This window comes from Cydia strobilella, chromosome 9, assembly GCF_947568885.1.
Source record: "Cydia strobilella chromosome 9, ilCydStro3.1, whole genome shotgun sequence".
In the NCBI taxonomy this organism is placed as follows: domain Eukaryota; kingdom Metazoa; phylum Arthropoda; class Insecta; order Lepidoptera; family Tortricidae; genus Cydia; species Cydia strobilella.
In genome coordinates, this window is record NC_086049.1 from 16,002,110 (window position 1) to 16,020,112 (window position 18,003).

Below are 18,003 nucleotides of genomic sequence, written 5' to 3' on the forward strand. Positions count from 1 at the left end.
AAGCCTGACCAGTAATATATGATCATTGTCAAGAGGGCGCTGTTCATTCTCATGTATAGGGTGACAGTTCAGTATAGTATGAAAAAATATTGTATTTAATAACCATCATCATCAATGTAATTAATGTTGCTTGCCACGCTTAAACATAACAAAAACCACAATAAATTGCGTCTTAAAATAAACTTAAAAAGTCTACTAAAAATTGAAACAAAAGTAATTTTTAAGTCGCTGATGTGACATTCTCAATCAAAAGGTACCACTTTGTCGTTTACCATAAAGACGAAATTTGATTATATCTTTATACAAATAACCTGTCAGAGAAAGTGGTACCTTTTGATTAGGAACGTCACAAATGTTGGTCAGTATGAGGAGTGCAGCCTACAGTTTATTTTTAATTATATTTATATACCTACTACGGTAAGATTGATAAGACAATGTAATTATGCCTCCGAATGAAATAAATACACTGTATCGCAAAACTAAGTGGCGAGACAGCTCATAATGCCATCTCTTGGTTGGTCTTAACGAGGGTAAAGGAGATAGATAGTATTAAGATCTCAGTCGCCAGCTGATATTGCGGCAAGTATAATAAGCACCCCACCCGCGTAGGTACCCTTCCCCGCGCACGCCCTTCTTGCTCAATTGAGTTTTATTTTGCCAGATAGTAAAAAAACCGTGGATCAAAATGACCCAAATTATGAATGATGTCTCAATGTGGTATTATAATATTGTAGACGTAAACTTAATAATATGATTTTTTTTTTGTGGCAGATACAGGGTGTTAATTAGAAAAAATTTTTTTTTAAATAAAAGCGGTGGATGAATTTGACACAGATTTGTTTGAATAACATATAACAATGTTCTGTAAAGTACAACACTTCACTTACCGACTCTAATATTTTTTTAGGCGTTTTAGGATCAATATTAGGTATTTATTAAATGCCATTATAGCCGTGGATGAAAATGACACAAAATGCGTGTGTACGTCGGAAGCCACTTTGCCTTTACAGGGAAACAAAGAATTTCGTCTCTAATATTTTTTTTACAGAATGCTGATTGAAAAAAGAAATACCTAAATTTCTACCTAAGCAAATACCTAGGATGACACAAAATATTATTTTTAGGTTTATTATATGGTCTGGAAACTATATATAAAAAATAAGCAACATTAATATTCTTATAACCTCAGAAGTTATTGGTACAGGTCTACAAGTAGTGATACATTGAGAGCTGAATTATTCTATATGGAAAAATAAAAGTTGTAAATGATTAATAAATGAGGCGAATATTTGTTAATTAGGGCTTATACTAACTACCCTTACGATTTACGGTCGTATCGAAAATACACGCTGTTTAAGTCCTAAACGCGAAATTCCCCATATTGCACGACGCCATATACATGTGTAACGTATGCGTTTCTTGTTACAGCGCGGCGTGACACCGCGGATTTCCTGCTATTGTTAAGGTGAGTACGACTCATGTTTTTCGTGCTTTGGGGCTTCCATGTGACGGGCATTAAATCGGGCATGATAGCAGAGTACAATGTTGATTATTGCTCCTATGATAGTTTGCGCAAAAAGTGTATTGAATACAATAGCTTTTCCCGTCTGATCATCCTGACAATAGGGTATTTGACTGTATTCAAAATAAATTATTTTACACCATGAATGAAATAAAGCACCAGAAGATTAATAGAGAAACGTAGACAGCAGTTTTTTTTTAGACACGATTTCTATTTTAAAACCCGTGTAAAACTATAAAGAGTAGGTAATTTGATTGTGACGTCACATGCAAGTGATTCATATAAATTTCATAGTAGCAAAATCGTTTTGACAGTTCGAAAAAAGAAACTGATTTGACTAGTAGTGTCACGCGGGCAAAACTATCGATGTATGACGAGCGGCAAAGGACAGGCTTCCTTCCGTTCTGACAGGCAAAATTTTTGCCTCCTTTTCCTTCATAGTAAGATATTTAATATAGGTATTTATTATAATTATCACTTAAATTACAATCGAAGAAATCATGCATGCAAAAATTTATTATCATTGCACTTATCAAACGGAAGAGCGGGGTTTCCTGACTTAGATGTATACAATCATCTACTAGGAAATTCCAGCCATTATATTGTAATTTATTTGTTACCCAAATAAACATTTTCATTTTCATTTTTCATTTCATTTTCATTTATCAGGATCAATATTATTTCCCGAACGTTATTAGACTCCATCTCAGCCCTTAGTTTGGGGAAAAACATCGGTCTTTTTTGGAGATAAATAAAACCGTATGAGAAATAGACAAAAGGTGTTTTAAACCAGATCAATTTGCATCATGCTAGTCTAGCCTCTAAGCCGTAACTACCAATTTCTCAATTGCGATAGCACGAACAAGTGGGCGTTTATTTATGCCGGGGCCGGCGAACGGTGCGTTTACCCTAATACCCGGCTATTGAGTTATTGGCATAGTTAGATGCCATGGATGGTTAAACTAAACTATGATGATTGATGATAGATTTAGTTGTCTTTGTTGTTCTAGGTCTCATATTGCAGGCGACTGGCTTTTGATACTAGAGGTCATGAGTTTAAATCCCGTTTTATGCTTCTAAGCCTAAAACGCACTGCGTTCTAACGCACTGCGATTAATTTCTTGCGGTTTCAGAACATGCGTTATAAGCAGGCATCGTAAACTGCGAGCGAAATCCATTGAAATGACGTATGACAACCAGTTACAACCCTAGTACTTCAATGGATTTCGCTCGCAGTTTATGATGCCTGATTATAAGCACACGCACTTGCAAGACTGCATGAAACCGCAGGAAATTTATCGCAGTGTGTTCTAAGTCTTATTTGGATATTTCTTGGTCTAACTCTATACAGACGGCGTGCTGTAACTATCCATGGCATCTAGTAACAGTACTATAGCTCTGCCCGGCCATTAGGGTAACTGCACCTATCAATAACCGCCCACCTTGCGCCCACGTTACTATCACTATCACTATCGTATAACGTTTACGGACCTCGCTTGTACCGTCCATACTGTTAATTATTTGTAAACTTTATTGTAAAGACATAAGACCCATCGATGGTCAATTATGAGTGCACTTACCACCCAAATAGCTATACTTGATCAAAGTGACAGTGGTGATCATATTGCTATATTTTTAACTTTTAATTTGATATAGCCACCAAGTGGATGCCGCAAAAGAAGCGCGGACGTGGTAGGCCCAGACGGAGATGGCAGGACGACTTAGACACCTTCATCGGTAACTGGCCGGAAAAAGCACAACAGCGGGAGTTGTGGAGATCAAGGGGAGAGGCCTTTGCCCAGCAGTGGGACACTTAAACGGGCTATTAAAAAAAAAATTGATTATTAGTCTTTATTCCTCAGAAAGTGACGTCCTAACAAAATGACGTCCTCAAAAAGTGATCTACCTCGAAAGTGATGTCCTCATGTGACCTATTCCGTCTAAAGGGACTATCCAAGTGTGAAAGTAAAGTGCGATAAGTGCGATCCCAATTAAGAAATGATAAATCCTGAAATCTAGGTTTTGTTCAGACAAAAAGCCGATTTCCTGGTGATGTTTTCTTTCATTGAAAGGGCGAGCTAGGCAGATATCAGTTGATATTTCAAGTATAGCTCCAACAAACTGAATGCTCTTATCTTTCGGGAACAGGAGAGAGCACTTTTGCTTCTGTGCTTGTTTTATCTGTAGGGGAGACCGAGGTGAGTTGTGACAGAGGAGACTTGTGACACTGTCGAATTTTTGAAACCTGTTAAATTAACTGTTAGCGAGCTCGCAACAGTGCGCGTTGGTTAGCTAATAACTTGAATTAACAAACGCCCGCTATTGCGAGCTCGATATTAGTTAATAGACTCCAAAAAATCGACGATGTCACAACTCTCCTCTGTCACAACTCACCTCGGTCTCCCCTATCACTTAAAATCAAATGATATTCCAAGTTTGTAGAAACTCGTTGCTCTTAAAGCCGTATCCGGGAGTTCTAGTGCTGCCAATGCGCATAAATCACGCATTACTTTAGAATATGCAGGCATATTTGACAGGCAAATCGAGGAAAGTTAGTTCCTGCCAGTTCTGGGTTATACCACAGAATAAATAATAGTACTTGGTACAGAAGGTTCACTCTCTAACAAAACGCGTCTATTACGACAGATATGACCGCTAGGTGGCGCAAGCGCGAGCAGGCGTCCGTTCCGTAGCGGTGCGCGGCAACTACTATGACTAGACACTAAAACTGGTGTGGGCCGCATGTACTTGTAGCGACGCGCCGAAATCGCGGAGTGAGCCACGCTTGGTTATACCGAGAATATCTCGTATCCGCTATAGGTACTTTGACTTTAGGTACGGTCGGTGCCCCAACTTAAGTACCCAAGTTGCCATACTAATTGTATAGAAAAATGGATACTTATGATAGGGATCCGACTATATATATGTACATATCGGTATCGCACTGGACACGGCTAGGTATGTATAGACTTAAAATACAGACCTAATTTAGGCTAGATTTCTTCAAAATATGTACCTATTAGAAAAATTGAAAGGTCATTTACATGATAAGATAAGATAAGATAAGATACATTTATTGATAAAATTGTACAACTTTTACACGTCAATTCAGCCATACTATAATATACAATGTCAATCATATAATTATAATAAATTTATACTACATTACAATATACAATTTGTGTTCGTAGTTCTATTGATAAAGTTCATTATTACAATTATTATATATATTTTCTATTCGTTATTACAATTATTATATCTATATCTCAGTTTTTTATCTAATGTCAGGGCTTATTACACTTCCTTAAAATAAATTCATTCACACTGTAGCAACACAGGTCAAGCAACATTTTTTTTATCTTATTGTATCATATTTTATCGCTCGCCGATTATATGTAGGTAATGTAGATATCGCAACTTCGAAAGCCCATTTTAGCCCACCATCTGAATTTTGGTGTGCCCATTTCAAGTTTCAATTAATTTGCGAAACATGGTGGATGGAACACCATTTAAAATGACTGCCTGTTACTATTTGTCGCCCATGAAATGAATTCTGTGCACAGCCAATGATTATGACGATGACATTGATGACTAACAGACGACAGGTAAATGAGGAGGAAACAAATAAACTGTAATAGGTTGGTAATAGGCAAATAGCCGTCGAAATTGCGTTTAAACCCGTGCCTCAAACCTTTCCCTAATTATGGACGTAATCAAAGCTCGTTTAACCACAGCGATATTACATGGAATTATCACGTTTTTTGGAAAACTGGATATGGCATTTCTATTCATAACAGAAGCCGTAGAAACTGTTTTATCATACATAAGATCAACTTTTGCAAAAAGTGCAGTGGAAGGCATACTTTTGGGTACGAGTATAAATTAAAGTAAAGAGAAAGTTAAAATGATCACTGGGACTTCCATTTTGAACTCTACTTCGAATTCGACATCTAATCTTTCAATCAATCGACTCAATTTGACTTCAAATCTTGGCTCCCATTTTTGAAGAGGATTCTGTTATGTTCTTGCTGCTCAGGTGAAAACCTGTCGTTTGCCACATAAGGTAAAGTTTTAATGCAATGTAAACACCTGCCTTTTAGTCCTTCGCTACGCTCAAGGTTATAAATAAAATTTGTTCGTGATTCTATCAAAGAAGTTATCTCTTGCTCGGAACTTTAAAAGAGCACACAAAGCTTTCGTTTTTTTATTAAGACCGTTCCCTGAGCCAGAAGGCGAAAAATCTCCTTATATGATCACATTTTTCTAAGAGACATTGATATTCGTAAACGTGGAAAAAATATATTTAGTTCTTGATTATAATTATCTTTAATAACACAGCTTCCGATACAAGACTTGTGACACTTCGCTCGATACTATTAATTCCCAAAGTAACCTCTAACTCGGACTTTTAATCACACTTTACACTGTTATTTATTATGTGACTATATACAAAAAAAGAAGAAAAAACAATCTTAACTTAAATAGTAATTTGACAGCGTTCGAATTTCGATATTGTAAGGCAACGTTTTTAAAATAAATAAAAATCGACAATATTCGATCAAAATTGACACTTCGAGCGCATGGTCTTTCCCGTTCTTTCTTGCGAAATGTGACAGTGATAGCGGCAAACCGATGGACCGGCCTTAAAAAAAAAACTAAGGTCACTGTAATAGCGCTTTCCAGTTGTACGTTTATTACTAACTCCATGTGATATAATCGTCCCGCTTAATGGAACTGTCTGTCACATTACTCACATTAGCCGCACACGTCATATCCAATCCTCGATGGGTTTTCAACTTTAATCCCATGGATCTGGGTATATTTTCCAAGTGCATTGCGGGATATATACGAGGTTGGGATAGTTGGGATGTCTATTGTCAGAGATAACTTTTACCGAACTTGATATGTTTTCATAAAGGTTTGGATCAACAATGGCGCGTTAATTAATTTGCCCAATTATTAATAATCATGTACCAATATTATTGGTTAATTAATTTATTTTAGCTCGTAACTGTTTCCCGAATGTGTTTTTTTATTTAACAAATATTATGTCAGATTATTTCTTTTCCGAGTCAAATTGTTAAGTATCTCCAGCGGGCTGAAGATGGTTGCGCTTCGCGATTCTATCATCTGTCATCATGGCCACTTTCTAACAAGTATGGAAGTACAAGTTTGGAAACAAATCAAATTGTTTTATTAAATATTTTGATTATATATAAATTAAAAACTGTAATAGATGTCATATATTAAAGAAAAAGTGATCCGGCCTTCACCACTGGAGGACTTTGTCTCTTTTTCTTTAATATATGACATCTATTACAGTTTTTAAGTATGTAAGTGCAAGAGTGCATGACGATAAAAGTACAATCATATCCGTACATGTTTCAAGGATACTTACTAAAAGTCTTATATGACTAAATTCAATATGTTCTAAATAAAACGATTCCAGAAAATCCTTAATAAATAATTCATTCAACAAATTACGCATTTGGTTAAACGACAGTCAAAATATAATTAAGGAAGTTTATGATACAGTCCAATTATAACGGCAACTGAATCATCAAATGGCTTCTCAGAACTAAAGAGAAGTAAGTATGTTAGATTGAGGAAGCTTATAGGACATTTTAGATTCGCATGGCGAAATATTCGTACAATATGGCATATGATATGGGCGAAATTAAGGTGTTGCTCATTAAATATACCGTTTCATTCAATTTTCCACGAGGGTCGTTTTCGAACGCTACTCTTTTGATTTTATAAGCATTTATTTTTGGCGTTCCATATTTAAAGGGCGATTTAAATCGCCACAGAGTAGGAGTCCGAAAACTCAAATCGGGGACATGGCAGACCCCGCCGGCGATGACGGGTTGAACTAGACTCCTTTTTGAAGGAGTGGCCAGACACAGCACTGGACAGAGATCTGTGGAGGAATTGGGGGAGGCCTTTGCCCAGCAGTGGGACACGTAAGGCTCCAAATAATAATAATAATATTTAAAGGGTCCTTATGCTCCATGCGCATAAGTCCAGACCCTTATGCATGGAACCACAGAATAAATAATAGTACTAGGTACAGAAGATTTACTCTCTAACAAAACGCGTTTATTACGACAGGTATGACCGCAAGGTGGCGCGGTGCGCGGCAACCACTAGGGCTAGACACCAAAATTGGTGTGGGCCGCATGTACTTGTAGCGACGCGACAAAATCGCGGAGTGAGCCACGCCTGATGGAACGTAACATTAAACTTGCCGTGTTTGTTAGTATGTTAGTAGATATATGGGTCAAATCTTGGACGCTAAATGATTTCCTGATGTCCGATTGACCTATTTATGAAAGACCGGCGACATGCAGTATTTAGAAAACTCGGAATCGACCTGATCAAATGATGGAGACTGAATTCGGTTTTAGGAACTGACGCAATCCCATTGAGTTTGATTCGATAGTAGGCGACCGTTGGGGCTAAAGTATATGGCGATAAAATCTTATTTTTTTGATACAAGCCGAGTTTGGGTTTGTCACTGTTATGTTTTTAAGCCATGTCATGTTATATCATTTGCTCCAAACTCATACACCTTTTCACCTTTTTCTTGAAACAGCAGTAAACATTAAGATACACAGTGGTTGGTGTTATGTACAGTCGCCATCAGATATATCTGAGCGGACAACGTGTTCACAATATCTGAACAGTGAACACGCACTCTAACGCCCTGACAATAGAGGCGTGTTCAGATATTGTGAGCGCCTCGGCCGCTCCGATATATCTGATGGCGACTGTATTTAATAGGAAGCGGCAACAACATCATCATAGGTTAAAAATAACACAAAAAAGCATGAAAGGTCGGCATGGCTAAAAAACTTAATGAAAACTATGACATCGAGAAAGCAGGTTTTATTATTGTTTATTACAATAGATGGGAACAATGATTACCTATTAGTGATAATAATAAAATCCTCTTGAACGGCCTCAGAAAATAACGGCATTAGGCGCCAATCGTGACTAATCTATAAAAAATGACCCCCATTTACCGTTCTAACTAAAAAACCCTATATCCAAACGAACATAGTAACATACTACTTTTTTAAGTTGGTTTCTTCAAAGCACAAAAATTTTCTGACTCACGCGACGGAACGGAATCCAAATTACATTTTATGTCCATTTGTCCTGTGTGACTCAGTTGGGATTTTTTACTGAATTAGTCATTAAAATGATGATAATTATAATTCTAGTTCGAAACATTATTCCTAGAATACCAGACTTAATTGAGATATAACAACAGGGGCGTAGCAAGAGGATATGGCGCCCGGGACAGTCACCAAATTTCCGCCCCCTGACGACTGACAAAAGTTTCCCTGCTGCTGCCTTTTGCCTATTTTGCCCTGTCTGCCCCCCCCCCCCCTAGGGGGCCCCTAGGTACGCCACTGTATAACAAAACATATTCTAAAGAGAAAGACTCATATTTGGAGCTCAAGAAAGAATGAACAGCGATATAATGAATAACTTTATAATATTGTAAAGTTCATATACTTTTTGGGAGAATTGTTTAGGCATAAGATTCCAATGATTGTTAGGCCAGGTCGAAACTTGTGAACCAGTTCCTAATAGTTTCCGATTAGGCTCTAATCTGGCTTACCTCGTAATTTAGTAAATATTACAAAGATATATTGCAAAAAATGGTGTGATGATGAAGGTTTTGAACTAATTATTAAAATTAAATCTCAACGAGGTATATCGTAATAACCTATCTTGAAGATTAAAAGCTCATTCAAACTATATTTTCAACCATTAAAGATCGAAAACTTTAACTTTAAAAGCTTTAGGTCATTGCACTTTCGCCACAATCCATCATCAGTTCATCAGTCTTCTAAATCGCCTTAAGCACACAACAATTGCAATCGTCACGAACCGCAATCGCAATGCGTTTGCGCAGATAAAAATCGCCGACGATTTGCACTCGTCAATTGTCAGTCGCACGCGCTTTGATATGTCCGCGTTTATTGCACTCTGTCTCTATACACGAATAACCATTAGTAGACTTTATGTCGTTGCAATAAGGCTCACGTTCAGTTAACTGTGACAGGGATGGTATTCTGTACAATTTAGATGTCCGCGCGCACAGCCTATAGTAACTTGAATAGGATAAAATCTCTTAGATAGTTACTTGAAACGTTTTTTGTACTCTTTGATAACTGTCAGCGACATCCCTTATTTTAAAGGTTACATTCCGATTGTGAAAGCCGGGGACCGGACAACCCTTTCCGCGATAAAACCCTTTCAATGGGCGACACTTAAACACGGCTAACACATTGAAAGACTTTCCCTTTTGAACTGCAAGCCCATTCATACCCTTACCTTTGACTAACCCTTACCGAAAAGCTAACCAAAAATAAGGGTAGCTCTTAATAAGGGTTACCCTTATCTTTAAGCGCTTTTTATAAAGGTTTCCCTTTGCGTGAAAGAGACAGGATTAGTATATATCTACGGTAGTGTATGAAAAGGAAAGAAAATACGTGCCTAGTCAAAGAACGCCGCCGTCGCCGCCGACGATCGCTCGGATTCGAAGTAATGTGTGCTTTATGAACAAGGTAGACGACTTAAATTAGCACGCTTATATGCTAAAAGGAAAGCCCTTTATAAGGCTAACCCTTATAAGCAATATGCAAGGTGTTGGTGAGTGGATGATAAGGGTTTTGTAAGGGTATTTGGGCTACCGATTACTCAAATGTGGTAGCTTTATATAAGGGTTTGGTGAGTTAAGCCTTATGCAATACCCTTATAAAACCCCGATAAGGGATAGCGGGCCGGTCCCTGGTGAAAGCATTAATGTACAGCTTTGCAGCAGTGGGACACGAAAATAGGCAAACAAAAAAAATCTAAATATATTTAGATTACGATTGCGGTATACCGTACTTATAAACGTAAATATTTTGGAATATGTCTCACGATAGTTTAATTTCAACAAAAAAAAGGTTTGCACATAGCCAAAGGATGTTCCAATGTAAATTTTCTTCCTATAAGTTTATAGTTCATTGGAGATATAAGATTGGATTGGATTCATGAAGGATTAATTAAAGAAACATTTGCTTATGTTATTAATTATGAACTAATCTTAAACAAAAAGCGTTCTTTATTTAGACTTGGTTAAACAAAATAAAATACTCGTCCAGGAGCTCATACCGAGGAAGAATAATAACAAGACAAAAAAGCATGGCGTGAAAATCGAATGAACTTGAATTGAAATTGGGGCAAATTTTTTTTCGTTGTCTTGTTTCTGACCACTGTCACGCGTGTATTTCCGTCTTCTATCCAATAAATAAAAAAAGTCGATTGCTATCGCATGTAGCTAGCTGTAGATTATATTTTAGATGAGAAAAATTAAAAACTATATTTCATCCCATACAAAAAGCTCCATTCCGTCACATGTTTTGAGGATAAAAAACAAGACAACGAAAATAATTTTGACCCAATTACGCGAGAAATTTTGCCTTTTCAGGTACCCGGAAATGCTATAAATAAAACTACGTAAAGTCCTTAAAGAATCATTGGTTCAAAAACGATTCTATTATTGTCGGGCACTTAAATTCATTATCACGAATCATCGATACTAAATCGAGTCACAATCGACTGGGAATCTGAGCACTCTGATTGTCTCGGTCGCGCTTCGTCTGTCCTGATATTTACAGAGCTTGCGGTAGTTATCGTCTCATGGAACCAGTTTAAAAATGTCATGTCTGATTATTATATTTTTCACCACAGCAACTCGTAAAGCGTAAAGGCTCTCTCTATTCTTCAGAAACAGATGAGAAAGTTGTATTTTATCCACAAGAGTGGAAAAGTAATTAGATGCAAATTTGAGTAGTTTGCTCGTGTTGGCTGGTAGAATTGTCTTCTGAGTAATCATTCAATGATTAGTATTAAAAATCAATGAAAGATATTTTTTAAGAACCTAAGTAGGTTAAGAAGAACCTAATTAAGTACCTATTTATTCTGCTTACTACCCTTCGCCGATAAACAAGACGCAAAGTTCTTTAAAATTGAAATTCCGAGATCATACTCGTATATTATACTGGGGAACTATCTCACAGTCGAGGTGAATTTTTTTACAAATCGAGCAGCTCTGACAATGAGAGCAACGTGCTGCCAATATCTAAACGCGTCACGTTTAGAACGCACTGATTTGAATTCAGAATGCGATATATTGTTCGATATTTGAACGGATACTGGCCAGTAAGCATTGGAAGTCTTCCAAAGTCGGCTTTTGTTTCTAACAATTTCAATCTGACGCGCTGGTTCCATTTAAATGTGCTTTCGAAGAGTATCGTTTTATATTATATCACTAAATTCCAAACGTTTTGTACACATATTTAATGAGAAGTCGGATAAAAGGTAAAATAATGAAATTTAATCGCGTTAGACCTGTTAATAACATTAATTATGAGTATAGTTTTGTTTTTGACGAGACGAGATACGGGGGCAATTTTATTTAGTCGTACACTACACTATTGTCTCTTTTTTATATGGTTTAATTTTATATTATTTCTATTAATTCATAGACTGTATGACGGATGACGGTAACTGAATGGAAGGACAAATGTATGGAAATATTGGAACATTTTTTTTCTACATAAAATTCCCAAATCGGACGTGTTTCAGTCAAAATGGAAAAATAGATGGTGTGCCTGATGTGTAGTTTCTGCCAATGCCGTCTCTTGGCAAGACATAATATGGGAGACCGGACGCAAATTGCGCTATCAAACATCTCGCAGTGCATGTTCTCCTTCCTTGTAATATTGTGATGAAAAAATTCCAGTGATTTTCATGTTATTTAGTTTATTATTATTTTGGTTAACGTAGTATCACTGTATATATCTTGTATGTAAATAAAGTGTTTATTTAAATAAAAAAAAATTGTTTATATGCAAACTTTGAAGGTAAAATTTTGAATAGATAGATAGGATGGTTACTTATTACTCTGCTTAACACCTACAGTATTTGTATTTAAAATACACATGTAAGTACCTTGTTGTCATCATAGCCCGATCTGACGGGGACATTTTGGTTTTACGTTAAATAGTGTGAGGGCAAATGAAAGTTGCTTTATAAGTCAATATCGATAAACTTTGACATGTCACCATTGTCACCGTTATGATGTAGGACTGTAGGTTGGCAAACAAAAACATGATAGAATACTTATACAATCTGAGAAAAATCTTAACACCGCGATGTACAGAACAGCGCGGAGGGAGTAGCGCCATCTAGCGGGACATTGGTTCACTAACATTGCTATACAAGTGCTACAATATTATAATATTTATAATCGTGATTACAATAATAAGAGCTGAATTTATATTGAATGTAATTTTACACTTTTGTTACATTGACACGAATAAATGAAATGATGCGATTAACGTAAGGACGAAAGAGATGATAAGAGATTTTACTCTTCTTTCTAATAAAGATCACATTTTGAAACTAAAAGCTTTTGTCCATTCGATAAACCGTAAATATTTTTTCTCGTTTTCGTAATTGTAGCAATAATCGGTCCACAAATATCAGAACAAAACGAACAAAGAAGAATTACTGCCTGTAATAGCAAGTCCGTTCTCAGAAATGCCCCTTAATGTTGTAGAAATTTGAATAAAAATGCTGCTATCGTTACCCTTAAACGATCATATCAGGAGGTAGATTCTGATTTAACTATGTTTGATTTTGTTTTGATACAGCCTTGACCGTAAGAAATAGTGGTTTCGACATATTCGTTTTTTTTCTTTTTGAAATTTACAGTGCTTGGCAAAAAATGCAGAAATTTTGGAATCCTGATTTAGGCCGTATAGATAAATATAATACTTTTTATTGGCACACCTGAGTAAAAGATACAGCTTATAGAAAAACAATTGATTAAATATAGAGGCAGACAACGGGCACAGGTATTTAGATATTTAAGTTCTTACTCGAGAATAAGTAGCCGAATTTCACCCACTTACCTATGTATGTATGTATGTATGTATGTATGTCCTTTCGTGGTAACAGCGACGTTCTGGGTTCGATCCCCGTAAACATGTCGGGCTTACGCTGATTGGTGCTGACGAAGTAGCCTCATAGGCATCTCGCTCGCACTTATTGGTGCGCGTGAGATGCCTGTACCAGAATGTACACCTTACCCAAATCTAAAATCTCTTACAGCATAATATACACAATTTTATATAATTGAGATGTCTGAGTTGAGAGCAAGAACATATAATTATAATTTAGCTATTACTAAATAAAAAAATTGTAAATTGTAAAAATATGACGATAATTTATACTAAGTAAATGTCAAAATACCTAAATAATAAATTATTAAATCAGAATCAGCCTCCGCGTCATATCTGGCGAGGCTATAAAGGCGGTTCGAAGCTCCCAGATAGCCCAATAAAAGGATAGTTTTTCAGATATCTAATAGAGCCATTCCGATATGCTGGGTTCATTTTTTGGGTTCCGTACGCAAAGGGTACAAACGGGACCCTATTACTAAGTCTCCGCTGTCCGTCCGTCTGTCTGTCTGTTCGTCTGTCACCAGGCTGCTGTATCTCATGAACCGTGATAGCTAGACAGTTGAAATTTTTACAGATGATGTATTTCTGCCGCTGCCGCTATAACAACAAATACTAAAAACAGAATTAAATGAGTATTTAAGTCGGGCTCCCGTGCAATACAAACGTGATTTTTTTGCCGTTCTTTGCGTAATGGTACGGAACCCTTCGTGCGCGAGTCCGACTCGCACTTGGCCGGTTTTTTTTTTATTTGCCGCCTTTTTCTACTGACAAAGGCGGGCTTTTCATTGAAAAGTTAACGCTTACTACTTCCGGCAACTCAAGGCGTTTATCTTATTGTTTACTTTTAAATTCAAATGTCATCCAATTTAGCCGTCCTAAAAATGTGGTATTTTCTATAAAAAAGGACCTTATTGTCGATGGCGCTTACGCCATTATAAACGATGCTCCGATATAAATACAATGCCGCGCGACGCTGTGCGGCGTAAGCGCCATCGACAATAAGGTCCCTCTTCATAGAAAATGCCCCAAATAACTTTCACCACACAATAAACTGGAATATTAACGTTTAAATGTCAACCGACGTTTTTGTCAAATCGGCTCCGACGTGACTTAATGGATCGAGGTAAGATTTTCAAAAGAAAGTAATTGGGAGAGAGCGAAACGAGACTGCATTAAAAATAATGCAACAGAAATCGCGTTATTTTCAATAGGATGTCTTGCCAAAAAAATCGGACAAATGCGTGTCGGACTCGCCCACCGAGGGTTTCGTACTTTTTAGTATTTGTTGTTATAACGGCAACAGAAATACATCTGTGAAAATTTCAACTGTCTATCTATCACGGTTCATGAGATGCAGCCTGGTGACAGACAGACGGACAGACAGACAGACAGTGGAGTCTTAGTAATAGGGTCCCGCTTTTACCCTTTGGGTACGGAACCCTAATAAAAAGCTGTCTAATATAGAAATCGGAAGCTGCTAATTTCATTGTTCAATGAAGTTTTTTAAAATGACTAGAAAAATGAAAATAAATATTAATATAATATAATTTTCTTTATTAAGATAACTAGGATCCATTGGGGTTAGGTACACGGTGACTTAAAATCTATTGTTAATATTTAAAATACTAATTAAATTAAATTTATTTTAAAATTTACAATAAAATTAAATGAATGATTTTTTTACAATAAATCAAATTAATACAATCAAAATTCGCAATAAATTATTAAAATCAATTAAAATAGAATTCACAAATAAATAAATAAAATCAATTAAATTAAAATTTACACAATTAATTACCTACCCACTACTTAATGTCTCAGTAACTCTTATGAATAATGTATGAAACCCCCCTGCTCGTAAGCGGACACCGAGGCCTATGGCCGTTTGTTACTTTAGACGTACTGTCAGCATCAAAAGTAGCGGATCAAACGACGCGTCATAAGTATCTATAATAAAAAAAACAACCCAATCACGGGATCAGATCAGATCAGATTTTTTATTTTTTTACGCTTTCCAAAAATTTTAATAATGTTCGTGACTCCTGTCCTATCATCACTAATTTTAACTTGGTGTAATTTATGTTGTATATAAATTGCTACCCTATAGCATGCATGCTGCATGCGATCAAAAATTTGTATACCTGCATCCGTGGGTAAAACATAGAGAAACCTGTACTGTAATAACTTACCACCACGATTTTATTGTACGTATGTTTTCACAAATAAAAATATTCTGATTCTGATTCTGATGACATCCCCTTTTTTACCGCCCCATGGTCCTTCGAACCGGATCGTAACGCAGAGGTCAACGACCGGGAAATTAATACCCAGGTTATTGGCAGACAGTTTGGCTAGGTTCTAGATGTTCGTATAAGCCAAACGATAATGCGTTCTAGTTATAGACTAATTGCGAAATGGAGAATTGGAGATAATGGAATTAGAATGGAATGGAGTTAGAATTAAACTGCAGTCCTTAGATCCCTTAACGCCGGACGGCACCTAGCGCCGGACAGTGGTCCAATCAGAGTCAAGTGAAGTTTGATTGATTCAAAGTAACAGTAAACAGGGTGCGGGGAACGCAACGATACATGAGTGGTAATTGCTCAGCTCTGATAAGACCACTTAGCACTGATAAAACCACTGTCCGGTGCTAGGTGCTGTCCGGTATTAAGGGACTTCCCCCTCCATGTAATAATTCTATGATCAATTTGTTTGTGTGCTTCATTGCATACAAATCATCTAAATTCCTCGTGGTGGTATTAGCGAAAGCCTTTTGCTTTTTCTATTTAACATGTAAATTAATTCGACTATTTTTTTTTCAGGTAATCAAGCATTCTTCAAGAATCTCTATTACAATTTAGCATCTGGTAAGAAAAGTAGCTGTGCAAGAAACTTTCTAGATTTCGAACTAAATGGGTAGGTAGAGATAGAGATAGGTCAATACAGAAAAATCTCAATAATTAGTCTCATGCATGAAGTTTATATTTGAACGAAATATTTTTTATTCGGATGTTTGTTACCGTTTCATCATGTTACAAATGCATTTCCGTTATTAAATTATCATTCAATTGTTTAATATAATAAATATACAAAAATTTGCCCGCGAAAAGCTATTAGTGAGCGTAACGCGCGAAACGTCACATGACGTCACGCGTTCGCCAGATTAGTTCACATAAGTGTCATTAGTAGCAAACGTCAGTTGGGCCGTCCAACGTGTGACGTCATCACACTCTATCGGATTCGCGCCAAAAATTATGAGCGTTTCAACCGCAAAAAAAAATTCTACGTAAATATTTTTTAATAAAATAATGTGAAAGTTTACAAAAGTATTTTTATTTTTTCCGGTGTTCAAACGATATAAATAATGAATACAAAATTTAAAAAAAATCATGCGTGGAGCTAATTTTAAAATGTCAACTAAACTAATGCACTGAAGTATACTATCCAATTTAAGTTAAGTCCTGTTTTAAGATTTAGTTTTAGTAAATAGCTCTTGACCTAACATCAGGAAAGTCAATGAAAGACGCAAAGCGCATTGAAATACGCGAGTTACTTGCCTGTGAAGAGTGTGAAGACAAGTCTCTATTAGGCACCCTTTAAAATGATAACAAAATAAACGCTTAATAAGTATTATTCAATTAGTTCTTCAAGTTTTAAGTCCGGTTTCAAGATCTCTTAAAGGGATCTTGATGAAACAGCAAGGCCAATGAAATATGCAAACCGCATTGAAATTCAAGTTACTTGCCTGTGAAGACAAGTTCGGCAAATGGCCAATTCTGTGCGCTCTCTAGGCACCCTAAACTCCCTAAAGTTCCAGGACAAACTTGTCGAATATTCCTAGTTATAACTTGGTAACTTCTGAATTTATAGCTAGAAATTAATTATAAGCAGTCCAGTGAAGGATGATACAAGTTGTTCTAGATCTGGCACAACTTTTCTTCAATGATACATTAATTAGCTAAAGTTTTCTCGAGACCTATTTTTCTGTTGCCTTTTAGAGGCACTAGAGGGAGTAAAAGTTTTGTATGTACAACTTCTACTCTCTCTAATTTCTTTGTATTACAATTTTTAGCCACGAAAACTAGTAACAGACATAGATATATATGTTACTTGAATGTTCATGTTGGATTTCATGTCATTTCAGAATGTCGTTCGATTGTATGGTGGCGTCTATAGGTTCGTGTGACTGACCTGAAATCTGAATACTCTGAATGCTTGTCGTATCTGATTGGCTTGAAACGTTTAGCTCCGATAATAAAACAATGCAACAATAAACATTGAACTCAGCTTTTGGCATTGATATTCGGAACGTCGGTTTTAATGCCAAGAGCCGTAATGGAAAATGGAACACGACTTTCCTTTTTTGTACAGATTTGAACTCTGATATCCCATTTGGCAACAGCGCTACGGGTTATTGGAGGTCATTGGTATAACTTTAAATTGCATATA

At 36.5% G+C, this 18,003-nt stretch overlaps 1 protein-coding gene across 1 annotated transcript in view; it reads left to right on the top strand.

Annotated features, from left to right (window-relative positions):
* LOC134744394 (protein tweety) overlaps nucleotides 1-18,003 on the top strand; it is a 125,697-nt gene that overhangs the window by 58,049 nt on the left and 49,645 nt on the right. Inside the window, exon 2 of the mRNA XM_063678198.1 lies at nucleotides 1,429-1,465. The gene's annotated coding sequence lies outside the window, so the exon portion shown is untranslated. The remainder of the gene's footprint in view (nucleotides 1-1,428; nucleotides 1,466-18,003) is intronic.